General features: G+C 39.7%; 1 protein-coding gene and 1 pseudogene across 2 annotated transcripts in view; one reads left to right on the top strand and one right to left on the bottom strand.

Moving 5' to 3' along the window:
• Nucleotides 1–25,042, bottom strand: part of MARCHF11 (membrane associated ring-CH-type finger 11) — a 167,591-nt gene that overhangs the window by 135,816 nt on the left and 6,733 nt on the right. The gene's annotated exons all lie outside the window — the stretch shown is intronic.
• Nucleotides 20,297–24,972, top strand: LOC309623432 (large ribosomal subunit protein eL33 pseudogene; annotated as a pseudogene). Its single transcript has one exon. The product of its transcript is annotated as a large ribosomal subunit protein eL33 pseudogene (transcript).

Below are 25,042 nucleotides of genomic sequence, written 5' to 3' on the forward strand. Positions count from 1 at the left end.
TGCACTTACCAATGATAACTAAAATTGGTTGATCATTTACTGGGTCAGACACTGGTCCAAGCACTTCACATGTGTTAATTTGTTCAATCCTCAGCCACAGTCTGTGAAGCAGGTACTATTACCCGCGTTACACTGATGAGGAAAGTGAGGCCAAGGAAAATGAGTTGTGACGATTCAGGCAGCTGAATTGTGAGAGACAAGGGGCTGCCTTCACAACTGGGCACTCTGGCTCCCATGCCTGCACCCTTTACCACACAGTTATTTGCCTTCTGTGTCATTGAATTTATTACAGACCCGAAAAGAAACTTGTGCTACAAGAGGTGGCTAAGATCATCAACATAGCTTCACCAGTTTGAAAAAAAACTCAGTTTTTAAATCATTCCTCTACCCTCTGTTTTTGTAAGTTCAACTGTTTTACATTCTGTATATAAGTAAGATCATACATTATTCTTTTTTTTTCTCATTTAACAAATGCTCGCAAGTTTCATCCATGTTGTTGCAAACGGCAGGATTTTTTTCTTTTTTAATTTAATTTAATTTTTTTTATACAGCAGGTTCTTATTAGTTATCTATTTTAAACGTATTAGTGTATATATGTTAATCCCAATCTCCCAGTTCATCACACCACCACCACCCCCACTTTCCCTCCTTGGTGTCCATACGTTTGTTCTCTACATCTGTGTCTCTATTTCTGCCTTGCAAACAGGTTCACCTGTACCGTTTTTCTAGATTCCACATATATGAGATAATATACGATATTTATTTTTATCTTTCTGATTTACTTCACTCTGTATGACAGTCTCTAGATCCATCCATGTCTCTTCAAATGACTCAATTTCGTTCCTTTTTATGGCTGAGTAATATTCCATTGTATATATGTGCCACATCTTCTTTATCCATTCACCTGACAATGGACACTTAGGTTGCTTCCATGACCTGGCTATTGTAAATAGTGCTTCAATGAACATTGGGGTGCATGTGTCTTTTTGAATTATGGTTTTCTCTGGGTATATGCCCAGTAGTGGGATTGCTGGATCATATGGTAATTCTATTTCTAGTTTTTTAAGGAACCTCCATACTGCTCTCCATAGTGGCTGTATCAATTTACATTCCCACCAGCAGTGCAAGAGGGTTCCCTCTACTCCACACCCTCTCCAGCATTTGTTGTTTGTAGATTTTCTGATGATGCCCATTCTCACTGGTATGAGGTGATACCTCATTGTAGTTTTGATTTGCATTTCTCTAATAATAAGTGATGCTGAGCAGCTTTTCATGTGCTTCTTGGCCATCTGTATGTCTTCTATGGAGAAATGTCTATTTAGGTCTTCTGTCCATTTTTGGATTGGGTTGTTTGTTTTTTAATATTGAGCTGCATGAGCTGTTTATATATTTTGGAGATTAATCCTTTGTCAGTTGCTTCATTTGCAAATATTTTCTCCCATTCTGAGAGTTGTCTTTTCGTCTTGTTTATGGTTTCCTTTGCTGTGCAAAAGCTTTGAAGTTTCATTAGGTCCCATTTGTTTATTTTTGGTTTTATTTCCATTACTCTAGGAGGTGGGCCAAAAAAGATCTTGCTATGATTTATGTCAAAAGGTGTGCTTCCTGTGTTTTCCTCTAAGAGTTTTATAGTATCCGGTCTTATATTTAGGTTGCTAATCCATTTTGAGTTTATTTTTGTGTATGGTGTTAGGGAGTATTCTAATTTCATTCTTTTACATGTAACTGTCCAGTTTTCCCAGCACCACTTATTGAAGAGGCTGTCTTTTCTCCATTGTATATCCTTGCCTCCCTTGTCATAGATTAGCTGACCATAGGTGTGTGGGTCTATCTCTGGGCTTTCTATCCTGTTCCATTGATCTATATTTCTGTTTTTGTGCCAATACCATCTTGTCTTGATTACTGTAGCTTTGCAGTATAGTCTGAAGTCAGGGAGTCTAATTCCTCCAGCTCCGTTTTTTTCCCCTCAAGATTGCTTTGGCTATTTGGGGTCTTTTGTGTTTCCATATAAATTTTAAGATTTTTTGTTCTAGTTCTGTAAAAAATGCCATTGGTAACTTGATAGGGATTGCATTGAATGTGTAGATTGCTTTGGGGAATAAAGTCATTTTCACAATATTGACTCTTGCAATCCAAGAACATGGTATACTCCATCTGTTTTTGTCATCTTTGATTTCTTTCATCAGTGTCTTACAGTTTTCTGAGTACAGGTTTTTTACCTCCTTAGGTAGGTTTATTCCTAGGTATTTTATTCTTTTTGTTGCAATGGTGAAGGGCATTCTTTCCTTAATTTTCTTTCAGGTCTTTTGTTGTTAGTGTATGGGAATGCAAGAGATTTCTGTGTATTAATTTTGTATCCTGCAACTTTACCAAATTCATTGATTAGCTCTAGTAGTTTTGTGGTGACATCTTTAGGATTATCTATGTGTAGTATCATGTCATCTGCAAACAGTGACAGTTTTACTTCTTCTTTTCGAATTTGGATTCATTTTTTTTCTTTTTCTTCTCTGATTGCCGTGGCTAGGACGTCCGAAACTATGTTGAATAATAGTGGTGAGAGTGGACATCCTTATCTTGTTCCTGATCTTAGAGGAAATGCTTTCAGTTTTTCACCATTGAGAATGATGTTTGCTGTGGGTTTGTCGTATATGGCCTCTATTAGGTTGAAGTAGGTTCCCTCTATGCCCACTTTCTGGAGAGTTTTTATCCTGAATGGGTGTTGAATTTTGTCAAAAGCTTTTTCTGCATCTATTTAGATGATCATATGGTTTCTATTCTTCAATTTGTTAATGTGGTGTTTCACATAGATTGATTTGCATATATTCAAGAATCCTTGCATCCCTGGGATAAATCCCACTTGATTACGGTGTATGATACTTTTAATGTGTTGTTGGATTCTGTTGGCTAGTATTTTGTTGAGGATTTTTACATCTATATTCACCAGTGATATTGATCTGTAAGTTTCTTTTTTTTGTAGTATCTTTGTCTGGTTTTGTTATCAGGATGTTGGTGGTCTCGTAGAATGAGTTTGGGAGTGTTCCTTCCTCTGCAATTTTTGGAAGAGTTTGAGAAGGATGGGTGTTACCTCTTCTCTAAATGTTTGATAGAGTACATCTGTGAACCCATCTGGTCCTGGACTTTTGTTTGTTGGAAGATTTTTAATCACAGTTTCAATTTCATTACTTGTGATTGGTTTCTTCATATTTTCTATTTCTTCCTGGTTCACTCTTGGAAGGTTATACCTTTCTAAGAATTTGTCCATTTCTTCCAGGTTGTCCATTTTATTGGCATAGAATTGTTTGTAGTAGTCTCTTAGGATGCTTTGTATTTCTGAGTGTCCATTGTAACTTCTCCTTTTTCATTTCTAATTTTATTGATTCTAGTCCTCTTCCTCTTTTTCTTGATGAGTCTGGCTAATGGTTTATCAATTTTGTTTATCTTCTCAAAGAACCAGCTTTTAGTTTTATTGATCTTTGCTATTGTTTTCTTTGTTTCTATTTCATTTATTTCTGCTCTGATCTTTATGAATTCTTTCCTTCTACTAACTTTGGGTTTTGTTTGTTCTTCTTTCTCTAGTTCCTTTAGGTGTAAGGTTAGATTGTTTATTTGAGATTTTTCCTGTTTCTTGAGGTAAGACTGTTTTGCTGTCAACTTCCCTCTTAGAACTGCTTTTGCTGCATCCCATAGGTTTTTTTTTTTTTTTTTTGGCTGTGTTGGGTCTTCGTTTCTGTGTAAGGGCTTCCTCTAGTTGCGGCAAGTGGGGGCCACTCTTCATCGCGGTGCGCGGGCCTCTCACTATTGCGGCCTCTCGTTGTGGAGCACAGGCTCCAGACACGCAGGCTCAGTAGTTGTGGCTCACGGGCCTAGTTGCTCCGCAGCATGTGGGATCTTCCCAGACCAGGGCCCGAACCCGTGTCCCCTGCATTAGCAGGCAGATTCTCAACCACTGCACCACCAGGGAAGCCCCATCCCATAGGTTTTGGATCGTCGTCTTTTCATTGTCATTTTTCACTAGGTATTTTTTGATTTCCTCTTTGATTTCTTCAGTGATCTCTTGGTTATTTAGTAATATATTGTTTAGCCTCCACGTGTTTGTGTTTTTTTACCTTTTTTTCCCCCTGTAATTGATTTCTAATCTCATAACGTTGTGGTCGGAAAAGATGCTTGATATGATTTCAGTTTTCTTAAATTTACTGAGGCTTGATTTGTGACCCAAGATGTGATCTATCCTGGAGAATGTTCCATGTGCACTTGAGAAGAAAGTGGAATCTGCTGTTTTCTGATGGAATGTCCTGTAAATATCAATTAAATCTATCTGGTCTATTATGTCATTTAAGGCTTGTATTTCCTTATTAATTTTCTCTCTGGATGATCTGTCCATTGGTGTAAGTGAGGTGTTAAAGTCCCCCACTATTATTGTATTACTGTCAATTTCCTCTTTTATAGCTGTTAGCAGTTGCCTTATGTATTGAGGTGCTCCTATGTTGGGTGCATATATATGTATAATTGTTATATCTTCTTCTTGGATTGATCCCTTGATCATTATGTAGTGTCCTTCTTTGTCTCTTATAACATTCTTTATTTTAAAGTCTATTATATTTGATATGAGTATTGGTACTCCAACTTTCTTTTGATTTCCTTTTGCATGGAATATCTTTTTCCATCCCTTCACTTTCAGTCTGTATGTGTCCCTAGGTCTGAAGTGGGTCTCTTGTAGAACAGCATATATATAGGTCTTGTTTTTGTATACATTCAGCTAGCCTTTGTCTTTTGGTTGGAGCATTTAATCCATTCACATTTAAGGTAATTATCAATATGTATGTGCCTATGACCATTTTCTTAATTGTTTTGGGTTTGTTTTTGTAGGTCCTTTTCCTCTCTTGCATTTCCCACTTAGAAAAGTTCCTTTAGCATTTGTTGTAGAGCTGGTTTGGTGGTGCTGAATTCTCTTAGCTTTTGCTTGTCTGTAAAGCTTTTGATTTCTCCATCGAATCTGAATGAGATCCTTGCTGGGTAGAGTAATCTTGGTTGTAGGTTCTTCCTTTTCATCACTTTAAATATATCATGCCACTCCCTTCTGGCCTGTAGAGTTTCTGCTGAGAAATCAGCTGTTAATCTTATGGGAGTTCCCTTGTATGTTATTTGTCGTTTGTCCCTTGTTGCTTTTAATAATTTTTCTTTATCTTTAATTTTTGCCACTTTGATTGCTATGTGTCTCGGTGTGTTTCTCCTTGGGCTTATCCTGCCTGGGACTCTCTGCACTTCCTGGACTTGGGTGGCTATTTCCTTTCCCCTGTTAGGGTAGTTTTCAACTATAATCTCTTCAAATATTTTCTCAGGTCCTTTCTCTCTCTCTTCTCCTTCTGGGACCCCTATATACGAATGTGGTGCCTTTAATTTTGTCCCAGAGGTCTCTTAGTCTGTCTTCATTTCTTTTCATTCTTTTTTCTTTATTCTGTTCAACAGCAGTGAATTCCACCATTCTGTCTTCCAGGTCACTTATCTGTTCTTCTGCCTCATTTATTGTTGTTCTGCTATTGATTCCTTCTAGTGTAGTTTTCATTTCAGTTATTGTATTGTTCATTTCTGTTTGTTCTTTAATTCTTCTAGGTCTTTGTTAAACTTTTCTTGCATCGTCTCAATCTTTGCCTCCATTCTTTTTCCGAGGTCCTGGATCATCTTCACTATCATTTTTCTGAATTCTTTTTCTGGAAGGTTGCCTATCTCCACTTCATTTAGTTGTTTTTCTGGGGTTTTATCTTGTTCCTGCATCTGGCACATAGCCCTCTGCCTTTTCATTTTGTCTATCTTTCTATGAATGTGGTTTTTGTTCTACAGGCTGCAGGATTGTAGTTCTTCTTTCTTCTGCTGTCTGCCCTCTGATGGATGAGTCTATCTAAGAGGCTTGTGCAAGCTTCCTGATGGGAGGGACTGGTGGTGGGTAGAGCTGGGTGTTGCTCTGGTGGACAGGGCTCAGTAAAACTTTTATCTGCTTGTCTGTTGATGGGTGGGGCTGAGTTCCCTCCCTGTTGGTTTTTTGGCCTGAGGCGACCCAGCACTGGAGGCTACAGGCTCTTTGGTGGGGCTAAGTTGGACTCTGAGAGGGCTCACGCCAAGGAGTATTTCCTAGAATTTCTGCTGCCAGTGTCCTTGTCCCTGCGGTGAGCCACAGCCACCCCTCGCCTCTGCAGGAGACCCTCCAACACTAGCAGGTAGGTCTGGTTCAGTCTCCTATGGGGTCACTTCTCCTTCTCCCTGGGTCCTGATGCACACACTACTTTGTGTGTGCCCTCCAGGAGCGGAGTCTCTGTTTTCCCCAGTCCTGTCGAAGTCCTGCAATCAAATCCTGCTAGTCTTCAAAGTCTAATTCTCTGGAAATTCCTCCTCCCATTGCCAGACCCCCAGGTTGGGAAGCCTGACGTGGGGCTCAGAACCTTCAGTCCAGTGAGTGGACATCTGTGGTATAATTGTTCTCCAGTTTGTGAGTCACCCACCCAGCAGTTATGGGATTTGATTTTATTGTGATTGCGCCCCTCCAACCGCCTCATTGCAGCTTCTCCTTTGTCTTTGGTTGTGGGGTATCTTTTTTGGTGAGTTCCAGTGTCTTCCTGTCGATGATTGTTCAGCAGTTCAGGATTTCTTTCTTTTTTAAGGCCAGATAATATTCCACTGTATATATAGATCACATTTTCTTTACCCATTCATCCACTGATGGGCACTTAGATGGTTTCCATATTTTGGCTATTGTGACTAATGCCACAATGGACATGAGAGTGCAGTCTTAAAAGATCAACTGAGGCATATTAAAATTTTTAAGAGTTTGAGTAAAAATTGATTCATATGGGACAGCATCAAATGTGGCAGATAGAAAGGAACTTCAGAGGTCTGTGCAAAATGAAAGACTTTTATAAGCAGAAGGAAGCAGGAACAAGGAAGTTATATGAGGTAAAAAAAAGTTGGTTAGTTATTGGAAGATTACTTTTCTTTAGGGGTGGCAGCAAGCTATCATGCAGATTACCTAACTAGTACTGATCAGGTGATTCCTGATTGACTGGTTTAAAATTTCATTTCTGGAAGAGCTGAAACTATAATTATGTCTCAATTTGGTGACATTGGGCTTAGCATAAGTAAATCCATCTTGGGCCTGTTGTTTTGTTTTTAACAGAGGTAAACTGAACTTTCATCTACATTTTCAGATTTTTGCTCCTGAGTAGCAGGGTAAGTTAGGGGGTGGGAGTGTTACATGCCTGACCTTTTGAGATTGATAGCATGATGTGTCAAAACAATACTCTTTTAATTGTTTTTTGATGCTGCTGGCAGAAACAAAATAACAGGAGTGGAGGGGCACTGAGTTGAGTAAGTAGGACATACATTTCCTGGTGTAATGTTAACTTAAAACAATAAAACAGACAGTTATTTTACCAGCATTTATTTGGGGGCAGCAAAGAATTGCAATTCAGGATGTGCAACTAAAGCAAAGGAGAGGAAGCTCTTTTATAGAGGAGAGAGGCAAACTGGGAACGACTGTTATAAACAAAAAATCCATTGGAGGAAACTGGGAATTTGAAATATAGTGGCTTTTCATTGGTTGAGTTGTGACAGTCTCTGATTGGCTGAGCTGTTGTCAGGCTAGGAGAAAATCTTTCTTCCTCCTGCCGGCAGTAGTAAGGTAGTGTCACTTCCCTCCAGAGACACAGGTATGTCTCTTCCTATTGGGATTTATGTTGATGTCCAGTGGTATGTGCATGACAGCTCTCCCTTCTAATCTCCTCACTCAGTTTTACTGAGGCTTCCCTTTATTAATTTGCACACCCTTCTCTGTGTACTGACTGAAAAAAAAAAATCCTGCCATAGAAGAACTATTTACTTTAATGCTTCAGAGAATAATTCATTCATAAATCATGATTGAAAACAGAAACACAAGCCTAAAACTTACCCTAACTCTTTGTTTCTCAACAGGAAGCAACTTTGCCCCCTCTCGCTCCTATCTCCAGGTGACACTTGTCTGTGGTTGGAGGCATTTTTGATTGTCACAACTAGTGGGCTACTGCTTCTGGCCCCGAGTTGGGTAGAGGCCGGAGGTGCAGCCTAATATCCTACAATACACAGAACAGCTCCCAAAACAAAGAATTATCTGGCCCCAAATTTTAATAGTGCCGAGGTAGAGAACCCTCACCCTAGATAACAGCAGAATTTCCCCAAAGATCTGAGTAAAGGAGAAAGAGCTAAAAATTTTAAAGCAACACTAAAAAGGAAATGACAAATTATACAAAGGAGGATATTCTAATTTTTTCTTAGAATTAAAAAAAAGAAAGGTTAAAATTAGAGTTTTTTAAATCTTGAAAGAAGTAGAAACAATTAGGAAAGAAGGACAATGTCCAAAGACTAATTGAACAGGCTGTGCATAATACAAGAGCATATGCTTAAAATAAAACGCTAATTTAAAATAGATTAAAGTAATGCATGTGCATGACGTAACTCAGACTGGTGAGAGTCACTTTCTTTCAGCTTATTTTTCGTCTTTTCCAATGCTCAGTGGACAGCCTTCCCACTTATTTCAAAGTATATTTTGGCTCTGAGATTAGCTTTATAGAAGCTAAAAATTAGACATTAAAAATTATAGACTCCTGGTCATTTAGATTTTGAAACTCCTAAAGTAAAAGGACATGCTACTAAACAACGTGTACTAAACAATGATAAATATTTTGATGATGGTAATGAGAATGATATCTGTATTTCTAGAAGAGGTGTTAGTGATGATATGAAAAAAAATCTGACTAGTATAAGAAAATGTTATCCTAATAAAGTGAGTTTGAAACCAAAAACACACAGAAGAAATCCTCAATCATTAAAAAGATCATGTTAGTAACTCTTAAACAGACAAAAAGAAAATATTTAATATGATATTAGTTGCTTATTTTTCAAATTTTATCACTTATATATGAAGAGGAGCAGAATATGCCATCCCAAAATATGCCTCTTTGGCATAAGGATTATTTAGAGCTGATTATTTTTAAGAAACAGCAGACTCAGGAAAAGCTCTGAAAACTAAGAAGTTGCTCTTTGTAAGGGACATTCATATTTATAAGGAAAATCTCCATTTGTAAGGTTGTATCCTTCCCTGTATTAGAAAGAGAAGAATGACTCTAAATCTCTAGAAACTCTTGTCAATGGAGAAGGCAATGACCTAAATCTGCAAAACAACCTTATCCTTGTTTACTGTGCTTTCCCCATAACTGTACCCACCGTCCCAACACACACATATCTATCTTTTGTCTTTAATTGAAGATGGTATTTAAGGTGGTGGCTTGGGCCATTTCAAGGAGTTACTCAGTTTTCCTGCATATCTTAAATGTATACAGGAGGTATACATGTCATTAAACTTCTGTTTGTTTTTCTCCTGTTAATCCATTTTACTAACAGGGGCTTCTCAGCCACGAACCTAGAAAGGTAGAGAGAAAATTATTTTTTTCTCCCCTACCTATATGTTGTTTGTTGAAATTTTGAAAAACACGGAAAACCAAATAGAAAAAGAAAACAGTGACTCCTAATTCTATCATCCGGGAATAACAAACATGTGCATTTGTAGGGAAGGAACTTTTCTCTCCACTCTAGAAACCCCTTCCAAGGAGGAGGATCTTTGGTAAGAGGAGGAAAAGAGCCACAGTCTCCACTGGAATAATGATGCAGCAGAGGTAGAGTCAAAGAGTGTCTGCTAGGAGGGAAAAGTTATGTTGTGCAAATGCTTTCTTTTTGTTTCATACTTTTCTCTGAAGCACCCAGAGATACCTTCCACAAGCCCCTCCATTCCACCTGGGGGTGGGGGTAAACAGGAAGGTACCAACTGACTAGGTACCAATAGCCTCCAGGGAAGACAAAGACAAGGAAACTTTAAGATGGGTTTTAATGCTAGAGTAAGAGCCAGAGGAGAGACGGACCAATTACTTTAGGAGGGGACATAAGGACCAAGAACACCCTTATCAGCATAAGAAATCTTCTCTACAAGCTAGTCTTTAGGATGCATACTTATCAGAAAGATTTCCTTTAGTTAATTAACTAAACCCTCTAGCCCTCCCAAGCATTATGGCTCAGCTAAGGGAAATCTACTCTGCAGAGAGTATATTTTGATCATTTTTTTAATATCTTTCTAAAATATACTTTTTATTGGAGAGATGGCACCATATATTACATGGATGTCTCATTTATTTATTTCCTCCTAGGATATTTTGGTTATTGCCTATTCTTTTCTCTTTTTTCTATTTTTGGGTTTTGTTTGGTTTTGTGTTTTTTATGGGAGAAGGGCAGGCCAGGGCTATTAGCAATAATGTTTGTATATGCATCAATACAGACATTTTTCTTTTCATTTTTCTGATTATTTCCTAAAGGAAAATCACTAAAGTAGAACCCATGGGCCAAACAGTATAAAATTGAAGCCATAATGGGATGGACACAGTACAGATGTAAAACCAAGCTGCAGTTACTCTCTAGGTTCCAGATGGCCCTGCCTTGAACTTTGAGAATCTCAACAGTTGCTGGCTGTGCTTGTTGAGATAGGTCCTTGACCTTTGCTTCCTGCAAAACTATGTAGGTATCTAAAGCTGGATCCATGTGGAACTGCTCAGTATGGCAGCTTGCTTCATCAACTGTGCAAATTAGAAGAGCCAGAGAGAGGGAATTCAGCAAGAGGGAAGTCAGTCTTTTGTAACCTACTCTTGGAAGCCATATCCCGTCACTTTTATTGTATTCTGTTTGTTAGAAGCAAGTGTGGGTCCAGCCCAACCTCTAGGCTTTTTCTTTCTTTCTTTTTATTGAAGTAGAGTTGATTTACAATATTAGTTTCAGGTGTACAACATAGTGATTCGATATTTTTACAGATTATACTTTGCTTATAGTTATTATAAAATATTGGCTATATTCCATGTTTGTGGATGTGAAATCCCACATCCCTCGTCATGTCCTAGGGGACCTGGGATCCTAAGGAACCTTGCATCTTGGGATGAGCTCCAGCTCGGGGCCCATTCCCAAGGCCTCCCACATCAGAATTCCTCCTTCACAATTCCAGAGGGAGTGAGGTGGGAATCAGTTCCAAAGGCAGCCTCTCTCTAGGGGTGGGGTTGGGGAAAAAACTAATTCTTTCTCAGCTGTTGCCTTTTCAGAATCTGGCAGACCACCAGTACTCGTGCTTTCTCCCGGTCCTGCGAATTTTTTGGAGCTCAAGTTACAGAGTGGTAAGGTTGTAGTTTCTCAGCTCCATTAGCATTTACTATTAATCAATTACCAACTGCTTTGTATGTCACAGAATTTTCGATTTTATTAAGCCACTGGCACCCCCCACTGGCTTTTCAATATCTTGTGGATTTATTTAGATATTCTAATTTTAATAGGGTTTGAGAAGGGAAGGTTTTCACTATGCCTCTCATTATGTAAACTGGACCAGAATTCAAATGTTCTTTATGTAATAAGATTGCCTATGTTCAAAATTAGGCTCCATCATTTACCAGCTGTTTGACTTGGACAAATTACTGTGCCTCAGTTTCCTTATTTGCAAAATGTGAATAATAGGACATAGTGTTGCCATAGAGAGACCCTGTTCAGGACGCTCCATAAAATCTAGCTGTTGTTATTATTTTCTCTGTCATGTATATTGTAAAAGTTGTCTTCTACTTGTAATTCTGTATGTTTATGTGTGTATATGTATAGGAGTGTGTGTACATACCTTTATGCTTTTCAATAATAAAGGCTAGCACTTATATAGTACTTACCATGTACCTTTTAAGCACTTCACATATATTAATCTATGGTTCAGAAAGAGAAATTACAATGGAAATTAGAAAATATTTTGAACTGATAATGAAAACACAACCTAATAAAAATTATGGGGTGTGTTTTCCATTATGTTTCCTAATTACCCATCACTGGTGTCTTAAAAATGTTTTAGTTTCTGTTCATTTATTTTGAATCTAGTTTAATGCTGAACAAAGCCTCAGGCAGAGGGCTTATGAGCTATTAGTTATTAGGAATTACCAGTCCCGGAAGCCGGAAAGAGGCACAAGGGGAGTGAAGGGGGGGAGATGGGCGATTCCACGTGAGCATGCGCTACGGAGATGGCTGCCTGTAGGTGTGCTCGCCCCGAGCCCAGGACCCACCCCTGAGGAGCTCTGTGAACTGCACTTCCGGTCTTGGCGGTGTGGGTGTCGGGGGATGTGAAGGCGATGGGGAAGAATGGCACATTCTTTGTCAAGGAAGGGGAAATACTTTACCAGTTTCCATCCCCTTCTTTCTCTCTGGGATATTAGCTCCTCAATGCCCAGCCTTGGCAGAAATCCAACCCAATAAGCTCCTTTCTCTCCAGGAACTTGGCCCCTCAAGTCCAAGCTGCTTCAGCTGTCTCTAAGCTTTCAAACAGAATCCCTTTTTCAATATATCCAGCTTTCCTGGTAGTTCTCCTAGAAGCATTGGTCTACTACAAACCGTATCATTGAGGTCAGAAGTGAAAGTTCACCTGTATGTTTTGATTTGTGATTTTTTTCATTTCTATTTTTCCCTAAATAATTAAGAGTTTTAGTTTTGATTAACTCTTGGCCGAAGAATCATTAAGAAGTATATTGGGTTTTGCTTTTGTCAATTAGTTTTCTATTGCTGTTGCTCTAAAACTTGGTAGGTTAAAACTACAGCATAAATTATCTCACCATTTCTATGGGTCAAGAACCTGGGCAGGGCTCAGCTGAGTGCCCCTGGCTTAGCACCTGTCCCAGGCTGCAAGCAAGGTGCCAGCCAGGACTGAACCACCTTAAGGTTCCACTGGGAAAGGACCTGCCTCCAAGCTCACTCATGGGTTTGTTGGCTCAATTCCATTTTTCCAAAGGATACTGAAGTGAGGGCCTCAGTTCCGCCCTGGCCGCTGCCCTGTGGGGTCTTCAGTTCCTTGCCAGGTGGGCAGTTCAACAGGGCAGCTGGCTTCATCAACTGAGCAAGTGAGAAGAGCCAGAGAGAGGGAATTCAGCAAGAGGGAAGTCAGTCTTCTGTAACCTACTCTTGGAAGTAATATCCCATCACTTTTATTGTATTCTATTCGTTAGAAGCAAGTCCCTAGGTCCAGCCCACCCTCTAGGCTTTTTCTTTCTTCCTTTCTTTTTTATTGAAGTATGGTTGATTTACATTATTATATTAGTTTCAGGTGTACAACATAGTGATTTGATACTTTTATAGATTATAGTCCATTTAAAGTTGTTACAAAATATTGGCTATATTCCCTGAGCTGTAGCTTATTTATTTTATACATAGAAGTTTGCGCCTCTTAATCTAGGCTTTTTCTATGTTTGAAGAATCCCCCGTTGTACTTGGAAAAGCCTATAAACCTCTACAGAAAATGAAAATGTCAGACGCCGCATATTCACTACCTTCCTGGTGGCTGGCATACAGATATATGATCTATGCTTATTCACTGAGGTGTGCCACTGCAGACATTGAAATAAAAGCATCTTATGGGAAGAAACAGGGTGGCGGCAGCAGGGCAGTGGTATCCAAGTGCCAGGCACAGCATCAAGGTGGAAGCATTTCGGATCCAGCATTCAATACCTCTGCAGTCCAAGCTGTAATATCTTTGCCTGATTATCTGCCTACATCCTGGTTACCTGGACTCCATGCCTGATTCTGGGACCCTCTGGGAGATATTGTGAATTAACCAATATTTTTAAGTAAATTCCTTTTTTGTTAAATTAACCAGAATGGTTTTCTTTAGCTTGCAGTGAAGAAAGCTGAGTGCTCAAGTGTCCTCATTACCACTTTACTCCATTCCTTCTAGCGTCTTCATCAAGATCGGCAGCTCTCCATCTCTGCTCTTCATCTTCCATTTTCATTTCTTTTTTCTTGCTTCTTTTGCCTCACCTTTTTGTATTTTTGTCCTTTCCTGTGTATTCTAAGATATGTGGGTGTGTGTTTCACCTAATGATTTGTTTTTCTGCAGTATCAATGGGTCTTCAAATGACAACTTGACTTCTGTAATTTTTTCTTTGCATTGTTTTCAGTCTTCCCCTTTGCAATCAGTTATTTCTTATTTCTACCTGCCTCTCAGGTGTATTCTTATTCATGTGAGACTGGGATTTTCATCTCTTCAGCAATCTCTTCTTTCCAGAATTTATCTACTCTTAAATTGTATTGAGCATAAAAGCAAATGTTTCCCCCAACTAACCTTTGTTTTCCATAGTAAAATTTTAAATGTAGACTCTCTTCCTGTATCTTAAGTGCTATGTTCTCTGTCATCTGAGGTGCAGAATCCTTTCAAAGATCCACTATTATGAGGAATATAAGTTCCTTCAGGGGACTCACTATCCACCTGGTTACTCTTAGAATCATCTCAGATTTCACCTAGAAAGCATGATGATCTGCATGGCCCTGGCAAACATTTCTTTAAAATTTAGATGAAATCTAAAGTCACAGAACAAATATGGTATATTCTTTATAGTCTTGACTTCCAAACAGGAACCTTCAAAGGTAGAATATGTTGCTTATAAAATAGGTTAACATATAAGAAAATTCCACCACAACGTGATCAAAGTCAACTGACAAATAGCAAACTGCAAAACATTTAGCAATATTCATGTAAAGGTTAATGTCTTTAATGCCCATAAATATATATAATGCTTACTATAAATATTATTGATTTATTATAATGTATTGATAAGAAAGAAACCAATAATCTTATAGACATAGGCAAATGTCATGAATAGATAATTCACAGAAAAGGAAATATAAATATTTTTATACTTATGAAAATATATTTACCTCAAAATAAGAGAATCGCAAATGAAATACAATATGGCTGCATTTCTTACCTGTCATCTTGGCAAAATTATGTGGCACACTGAGTGGGCAAAGGTTTGGAGAAATAGGAACATCATACATTGTTATTGGTGGTGTAATTTTTGTACTATCTTTATGAACATTGTCAATAGCTATTAAAGTTTAAAATGTGTATACCTCTTGCCTCAGCAATTCCACTTCGGGGCTTTTATCTTACAGATGCACTTACACATACGCTTAAAGATAGTGTACTAGACTTTTTAATTGTGGCAACTTCTATAGCAGCAAAAGATTAAAACAACTTAAATTTCCATCAATAGGAAAATTATAAAATAAATTATAGGACATCATACGATGGAATACCATGCAACACTGAAAACACTGACATAACCCTGGTCATTCAAACATAGAATAATTGCCGAGATGTGTTGGAAATAGTAGAAAAGAAAACAGAGTCCTGGATAGTATTTATATCATATTATCACCTGAAAGAAGTAAAAAGGAAGCACCTACCTAAATGCTGGATGTGCATTGATTAGTTCTAAAAGGATACAAGAAACAAGTCATATTATTGACTCTTAGAAAAAGCACTGTGTGACAGGTGGGCAAGGGTGGTATATAGAGTTACTTTTTACTCTGTGGCTTCTGTAGCATTTGGTATTTGACCATACACATGATTTCAAAAATACAACAATCGAAGTCTTAATGAGATTGCATAATACAGCTGCCCATTTTTTTATGTACAAGTGTTTCAACTGTTCTGCTTGTGTATTTTTAATGGTAAAAATCGAGGCAGGAGTAATATGACTTTTGATCCTAAGATCCTCAGGCAATTTTTAAACCAAATAAAGGCTAATTTTAAAAAATAATGGAGGCAAAATTACTTGCAGAGGTATCTTGGCAGTAAATTCATTAGATAGTAAAATAGCTTTGAAGAATAATAGCCAATGCTCAAACGTTGGTCCTTTGAAATTAATATTGACCCAGAACTTGAGCAAATGACATTTAAAACACCTGTCCAATCCAGGATGTAAGCCCACATGTCTACATATGTGTAGATCCACAGTACACATATGGTACATTCTTTAGCTTCCTTGAAAACTGTCAGGTCTTTGATCTTTGCTCTGAAATAATTTCACCTATGTTGATGGTTTCATATTAAAAAAAAAAAAAAACTTGGTCTTAATCTTGCATTTTCTTTCATTTCTTCCTTTTTACTGGTTAAAATTATTGCATTTTTTCATCCAAGACTGCTGGATTCAGTTCATAATGTAGTTAATCTATAGCAGTCTTTAAAATAACATGCCAAGATTTTGAAAGGATTGGAGTTTTATGAGTAAGAGTGGCTGCTTCATTTGTAATATTGTATTTAGGAAAAAAATTAAAAGGCCTTCAAGTCATTTTTCTCTCTAATAGACTAAGAATCAATTGAGTTAAAAAACAGACACATACACCTTGTATCTAATGGTGTTGGCCTATCCAGATATTTCAGAAATATTTTTGCTCAAAATTAGTGATAACTGAAGCAGGAATTCAAGTTCAAAAGGAGTTTATTAAATCAGTTTTTCTACTTTTGTGTAGGTTGAAATTTTCCAGTGTTAAAAAAAGATTTTGAGCATTGTTGACACCTAGGTTTATAATCCCCTCACTTCTCCTAACTTCTCCTTCTCTTTCCTCTCTTTAACCTCTTCCCTGCCCTTCCCTAAAAAGGAGGAGCAGTTGAGGTCACCCCATGAGAAATGGTTCATTCATTCAACAAATATTTCCTGTGGGCTTCTGTGGGTGGCTCCCAGACCCTGTTCTAGGCTTGATGACCACAGTGTAAACAAGACAAAGTTCTTGGCTTCACAAGGCTTAAATCCTAGAAGGGAGGGCAACAAATAAGCAAGTATACTAATTTCAGATAGTGATGGGTATCTGTCTTCCATTGGTATACAGTCCCAAAATTTAGTGACTTAAAATGACACCACTTATTTGTTCATGATTCTGTGCATTGTCTATTTGGGCAGGGCTCAGGTGGGAAGATTTACCTGCACCAGGAGATATCAACTGGGTTCATGTATATATCTGTAGTAAGTTGGAAATGCCTGAAAGCTGGCAGTTGGCTTGGGTCGTAGGCTGGGAAACCTCAGTTCTCCACCACGTGATCTCTCCAGCAGACTAGCTCGGGCTTATTCAAATGATGGTCTCAGAATTCTAAGCTCAGCAAGTGAAGGCAAGACCTAATGCACAAGGAATTTTAAGTGTATGTGTGTGTCATATTTGTTTTTGCTCTATTAGCCAAACAAGTCACTAGGCCAAGGCCAAAGTCACTGTGGAGGGTGACTTAACAAGGGCATAGGCACAGAGAGGGAAATTATTGCAGCCATTTTTGCAAAAAAATATTCCATGTATGTCATGTACCAAGGATCCCAGATTCAGGCATTTGCATGCAGGTCTGGAGCACTGGCTTCCATGAGGTCCTGCTTACATTTTGCTTCTACATGTCTCAAAGTATATTTACTTTCTAAAAAAAAAAAAAAAAAAAGTTTTCTTGTCCATTGGAAAATCCTGCATTAAACAAAATTAAACAGATATTTTTATCATTATGATTAATATCAGCATTATTCAGGGCTTCTCAGGGACTTAGACATACTACCATACAATGGGAACCCCTAAAATGGGAAATTTCCCTTGTAGCATTTCACAGACTTTTTTGACAACAAGGTATCTTCCAAAGCAGATGCTACCTGAATCTATACAGTCGTTGCCATTAAAATTGTGGGTTCAATATTTCCAGATCTTCCAGGGATTCAAAACAAGCAAGAAAGGTTTTTTTTTTTTAATTTTATGTGAAATTGCCTAATTTGTAATAGATGTTGACAACTTGTTCAAATGTTTTTTAAAAAAATACACTATAAATAAATTTTTAAAAAGAAATACGCAAAATACAGCTACAAATCCAACATGGCTAGTTTATCCTTTATAGGACAAAAGGAGACTCTTGGGAAAGAACTCATGCTAATGGAGGGTAGAGTGGAGGCTCGGAGGTTTGGTGGAAGGATAAAAGGCCCAGCTGGAAGGGAAGGGCTTGTTCTGAGCACAGCACTGAGTCTGGCACTCAGATTGTTCTCAGCCCAGCACGAAAGACCTCACAGGAGTCCCCTTAAGGAGAGGACAATACAAGATTGAATACAAGCCAACAAACTGTTCTCTATAAGCTCCATGGGCACCAAGAGCTCAGGGAGAGCGAATCTCTGGGGAAAACATTGGTGGCCTCAGCTCGGTACTCTCAGCATCAATGAAGGCTCTAGGCCTTGGTGTCCCAAGGAATCAGCAGGGCGAGAATCTAACTCTTTCTGATGAGTCCACTTTTCACTGATTTGTTGCTTGTCAATTGGAACAGAGATGGGAGAAAGGCAATTTTCCTACTCAGCTTTCCTATTGGAAGGAAGTTTTTCCCATGAAGCATGTTGACTGGGTCCATTCCTTTTCCTCATCTGATATGATGTATATTCAGGACTCCAACTTCAATGGCATTGACTGCTAAACTGCCCTCCTCCCCTGCACATCCAACCCCACATATATGTGTTTATGCTTCCATCTCTATTGCAGTAAATTGTATTTTTCTTTTTTTTTTTTTTAAATTTATTTATTTATTTTCGGCTGTGTTGGGTCTTCGTTTCTGTGTGAGGGCTTTCTCTAGTTGCGGCAAGCGGGGGTCACTCTTCATCGCGGTGCGTGGGCCTCTCACTATCGTGGCCTCTCTCGTTGCGGAGCACAGGCTCCAGACGCGCAGGCTCAGCAGCCGTGGCCCACGGGCTCAGTTGCTCCGCGGCATGTGGGATCCTCCCAGACCAGGGCTCGAACCCGTGTCCCCTGCATCAGCAGGCAGATTCTCAACCACTGCGGCACCAGGGAAGCCCCAGTAAACTGTATTTTTCAAAGCTGTGCCGTCCACATTCTCTAACGCAGTGTGACCTTGCCATCCCCCCCATCAACAGGTGGAGTCTCTTCCCTTCCCCTTTGAAACCAGGCTGGCTTTGTGAATCTCTTGTCACGTGTACAATGGAGAGAAGTGACCCTGCCTGACCTTAGGGAGGCCTTGCAGCTGCTGCCTGTTTCTCGTGGCTCCCTGGATCTACTGCAAAGTTCCTCAGCACCAGCACTACTGATATTCTGGGCTGAATAATTATTTGTTGGGAGGAGTGGGCGGGCGTTGTCCTATGCATTGAGGATATTCAGCAGCACCCCTGACCTCTACCCATTAGATGACAGGAGTACCTTCTCCCCCAGTTGTAACGACCAAAACTAGCTCCAGATCATATCGCCGACTGTCCTCTGGGAGGGCAAACTCACCTTCCGCTGAGAGCCTCTGTTCTATAGGAAGCCAGCCAACACTGAAGAAGCTCAACTACTGAAGACCGCCGTGCTAGAGACGTTGCATGTAGGTGCTCCAGTGCACAGACCCAGCTGGAGCCCAGCCTGCCGGCCACCCTCTCCAAGGTGCTAGGTTCGTGAGAGGAGCCATTCTGGACCCTCAGACTAGTCCATCTGCCAGCTGAGTACCACTGGGTCATCTCAGTCAACTTCACTAGAGGCAGAAGAATGACCCAGCCCAGCCCTGCCTGAATTCCTTGCCTACAGAATCTATGACATTTAATTTTTAAAAAGTCTGCTTTTTTAACCCACTATGTTTTAGGACAGTTCGTTATGTAGCGCTAGTACGCTATGGAGCGCCTATATAGATGAAAAGAGAGAAGTAATGATGTTTTGCTATTTAAAAAAAAAAAAAAGGAAATTAGTATTCATTGCTTGTCCTTGGATGTTTATTTTAATTTTCATAACTTGCTGAGGAGCAAATGAAGTTGCTGTCACTCATGTAACACGTATTCATCGAGGGCCCATCTTGGTGCCAGGAATCATGTTGGATCCCAGAGACACAGAGACAAATATGACATTTTTGAATCATTGTATCTGTATAATTCCCTTCGTGTATCCTGTTATCAAACCAACATTCTCACTTTTGTGAGTTGGTGACCTTGACATGACCTTCATTCTTGTTTTTTTGCTTGTGCTCATGCTGGTCCTCTCTCTGGAACTTACTCCTCCCTCTCCATTTTCCTAAATCATGTCCACATTAGGGCCAAATCCAATACCACCTCGTTCACAAAACCTTATCTTATCCACTAGGCAGAATTACTTTCATCCCTTATTTTGACTTTCGCTCTTTTTTTCTTCCTCTCCCAAGCTTAATATTACATATTATCATCGTTACTCAGCATCTGGCCTTTCCACCTACTTCATAGAGAAAATGGAACCTGTGAGCACTGAGTTCTGTTGGCTTCCAGCTTCCCAATCCACAAACACAACCGCATCTGTGATGCAAGCAACCTCCTGTATTAGTCAGGATTCTCCAGAGAAACAGAAGGAGATAGGCAGGTAGGTAGAGAGATAGATAGATAGATAGATAGATAGATAGATAGATAGATAGATAGATAGATAGATAGATGATAGATATTGATAGATATTGATATAGACAGACAGATAGAGATTTATTGTAGGAATTGACTCACACAGTTATGGAAGATGAGACAGCCCCTGACCTGCCCTTTGCAAGCTGGAGAACCAAGAAAACCAGTGGTGTAATTCAGTCCCAGTCTGAAGGCCTGAGAATAGGACCAGTGTAAGCCCCAGCCCAAGTCAGAAGGCCTGAGAACCAGCAACACCGATGTCTGAGGGCAGGAGAAGAAGGATGTCTCAGTTCAAGCAAAGAGAGCGAATTCTTCTTTCCTCGGCCTTTTGTTCTAGTTGAGGCCTCAACAAATTAGATGATGCCTGCCAGCATTGGTGAGGACCATCTTCTTTCCTCAGTCTACTGATTCAAATGTTCATCTCTTCCAGAGACACTCTCACAGCCACACCCACTTTACCAGCTCTCTGGGCATCCTTTAGCCCCATCAAGTTGACACATAAAATTAACCATCACAACTCCTTAATTCCATTTTCATAGAACAACTTGTTTTCTTCAATTGAAAGCCACGCCGTCTCTGCTCTGGATACACAGTCCCCGACCTCTGGGAGCCAGGGTCCCTTTTTCTCCAAAATTTCTGTCTCTCTCTCTCTTTCCCCTTCATTAGCTCCAGCTTAAAATAATAACCCAAATCCTCTCACACTGATAAAGGGGAGAAGCCTTCTGGATTCTTTCTCTAAATCCACTCATTTGTCTTTTCAGAGTCAACGTTCTTGGAAGAGTTCTTTCCAATCACCGTCTCCACTGTGAATCCCTCATTGACTCTTTAATCTTATATAATTTCTACTTCCTCATCCCTATACACAGCCCTCACCCTCATCCCCATCCCACACTCATTCTATTAAAACTTCTCTGGTTAAGGTGGCCACTCACTTCATTGTCACTGAATTGCAGACAGTCTTCAGTCTCCATATCACAACTTTCTGTTATGATTGACGGTTGCCCACCTCCTCCTGCTTACAACCCCCTTGGCTTTCCAGGACACCATTCTCTCTTCACCCCTGCAACTCCTTCTTGTTCTTTGGGTTTGTTTTGGGGGGCGGGGAAGGGGGTGGCCTCTTTTCTCTCTCTGCACATGTGTAAATATTCTCTTCTCTTCTCACCCGTTCCTGCTTCTCTCCTGAGGGGCCACCTCAATGCTCTCAGACACTCTGGTAGCTTCTTCAGTCACCCAAACAGCTCCCAGTTCAATGCTTCCCAGTCCCAACCACTCTGCTGAGCCCTAAACTCATAGATTCAGCTGCCTCTTGGAGATACCCACTTAATTGTCCCTCGGATATCTCCAATGCTCCAGGTTCAAGACCAAACTCATCATCTGCCTGATTAAATATGTCCCTCCTAAGGTTTCCACCTTGGGGGCTAGCACTATTCTCATGGAAGCATCTGACAGAGCCGCCGTATCCTATCAATTACCAGATCCTAAGGATTCTGCCTCTGTTAAATTAGTCCACGTCCAATGACACTGACTCTGCCTTAGCTCAGACCCTCATCATTTCTCCCCTGGACTATTGCAGCAGTCTTTTAATTAACCCCCATCTCCAACTTTGCCCTCCCTCCAACTATTCTCCACTCCATTACAAAATTTATCCTTCTAAAATAAACATTTGATGACCTTGGTGACATGATTAGAATCTTCCTTGAGAAAGAAGTCCAAGTTCCTCAATCTGGCAGGTTGGGCTTTATGATCTGCTCCCTGCTCACCATTCCGATTCCACCTCTTGCTGCTTCATACCCTGCACACTGGTCACATTAAGTATGTTTGCAGTTCCTTGAGTGCATCATACTCTCTCATGTCTATGACGTGCCAATGAGACATTTTGCTCTATTATTTTTTTCTTCATCTTTTTGGTATAGCCTTCTCCCATCTTACCCCTTTCTTAATGGCTAATCTAATTAGATGAGTTAGATAAACCAAATATTAATGGATTATTGCTGTATTTAGAAGATGTGTTTGTAACTCAGCGTAATAATGAAAGTATTTGAATTTAAGTATCTGGGTTTTTTTGACTATTAAGATGATTCAGTGTTAAAATACATTTCTCAGTTTTGTCCCCATAGAACATTTTAAAGCAGTTTTAGCAGCTGATATGAGCTTATATATCTACTCACTTATTCCCTCTACCCCAGGCACCCCCCACCCGGAAAATACACTCCATGAAGCCAGAGACCTCAGCTGTGTTGTTGCTATAGATCCCATATGCTTAGAACAGTGCCCAGAAGAGGGTGGAAGTCAATCCACATGTGTCCAATGAAACAGTGAATAAACGCTCAGTCCTAAAAAGCTCAGCCCAGTTGTCAACTCTTTGGGTAGCCTTCCCTGATGCTCCCAAAGGGGGATAGTGTACGATCATCTTCCCTGCGGCACCCCAGATTTCCCTCTGTGATTGCACCTAGAACAGCATATTGTAACTGTCAGTAACCCTGTCTCTTCCCACGGCCCCCTGCAACTGTATCATCACCTCCTTGAGAGCAGGGACTGTTTCTCTTATGTCTGTATCTGCAGCTTTAAGCATACTACCAGCCATTTAGTAGGCATTCAATAAATGTTTTAAGTAAATAACCCCACTGCACCTTCTATGACCACATTCTACATTCTTTGTCTCCTTTGCTGCCTGCAAACTCTTTGAGAATCGGAACTTTTTTTCCCAAGTCTTTCTCCCACTGTCTATTACCATGCTGTTCACATTCTAGACACACAATAAATGCTGAATTAAATTATCATTAGTGTTTCATATGTTCAGATAAACCTAAATGGAGCTCATCAAAAACGACAAGATGTTCATTTTTCCACTGCTGACCAACATGATGCTAGGATATGGAAACAGATGGTTAGTTGTGACTTTTATAATTATATGGAATACATTCTTTCAAACAACAAATTGCTAAGGAACCTTTGACATCTAGTCCATACATAATAGTTTGCATGCTTTCTGTTAGGATTTTGTACTAAGTTTCCCGTATCTTCAATCAGGACCTCCTAGGAGGATAATTTCTATAGCCAGAGTGTCCAATCTACCACAACCTGGATAATATAGCCTGCAGAACAGTTCAACTCCCTTTGCTACCATTGTGTTCTCACCAGATCTATGCATTATTTGTCTGTTGGGTGATAAGAAGTAGAAAATTTCCTGGTCTACCTCCTGGACAGTGTTTACTTAGCCCTGGAAAATTCTGACTCTGAATCTCTTCTTGTGAGATTTTATATTTTTTGGAACATTACTCCTGACCTACTACGATTAGATGCATCAACATTTATTTTATAGTAGCTATAACTTAATTTCCTCAATACTTGATAAATACCCTTGCACCTATATTGAGATTTGGGAAGAAAAGAGGGTGTCCATATGATTTTGAAGATAGATCGCCTCAGCTGTTGGTTAATTTTATCCAAATTATGTTTAATCTTTTATAGTTTCTAATGTATATGAAAACATGTTTGCTTTTACTAATTCAAGTGTTAACATACTGATTATTTTGAGAATATAAATTTTAATCCCAGTAGAGTTGCACTGTATCCAGGTTAGATTCTAAAATCAGACTATTTGGCAAAAATCATGTGTAGAAAATCACCCATCTGCCAAACAAAGGCAGACCTTCCTTCTCTCCCAAGTCCAAAGCGGCCTGATCTCTTCTTACATCACCATGGACTTGTTTCATCATTTCCACACCAAATGAAATCACCGGCTTGCATTTAAGGGCCATTTTGTATGAACAGCATATATGCAAACAAGAATTATTTTCAGTACTGTGACGTGATCATGAAACCAGAGGCGCCTGGGATCAACATCAGAGTTACCTCCCATTTAATTCTCACTTAAGAGCACGTGTTCTTTGGTACAATATCGGGCAGACCAACAACCATGTGGTGTCTCTCTCCCTCTGTCTCTCCAAGTTAGAGAATCCATAGAAGTTCTTTGTGCATGTTCGGTGTCTACACTAAATGTTTTCTTAACTGTACTCAATAGCTTATTTCAAACCCACCTGAAACCAAGAGCATGTCTGTCTAACCATCCATCCCAGCAGCTTCCCATGTCTGATCATGCAAGTCTGATTTCTCTTCTGCAGTTCTGAACTTCCCTTACTGTGGGCACTCACATAAGAACAAACTGTCTTTGTCTGTTTCTTCCATATTTTAATGAACATAGAAGAGAGTGCTGATGGCATTATGTATGGTTCTAGCTTTAGGACACTGCATTCTCTTAAATAGCTAAATAAGAAAATAAGGAGCACTCTATCCACCATCTCGGACCCTGTGGAGGACTTCTAAAATGACAAATATGTCTGGAGGGCTGTGGTCCAAGGCCATTTTTGCTGGTTATAAGTGGGGTCTACGGAATCAGAGGGAGCACACAGCTCTCCTGCAAATTGAAGGTGTATATGCTGGAGATGAAGCCAAATTCTATCTAGGCAAGAGATGTGCTTATGTGTACAAAGCAAAGAACACAGTAATTCCTGGTGGAAAACCTAACAAAACCAGACTAATCTGCGGAAAGATAACTCGCGCTCATGGAAACAGTGGCATGGTTTGTGCCAAATTCCGAAGCAACCTTCCTGCTAAGGTCACTGAACACAGAATCCATGTGATGTTGTACACTTCAAGGATTTAAACTTATTGAAAAGTAAATAAATAAAAGTGTGGGGGAAAAAAAAAAGACAAGAAGGCACAGCCTGCAGCAGACATGCCCCCCGCCCTGCCCTCCCCACCCCTTCCAATGGATTGCACTTCTGTGC

The sequence above is a fragment of the Balaenoptera borealis genome (genome assembly GCF_965194805.1).
Source record: "Balaenoptera borealis genome assembly, chromosome: 2".
Classification (NCBI taxonomy): domain Eukaryota; kingdom Metazoa; phylum Chordata; class Mammalia; order Artiodactyla; family Balaenopteridae; genus Balaenoptera; species Balaenoptera borealis.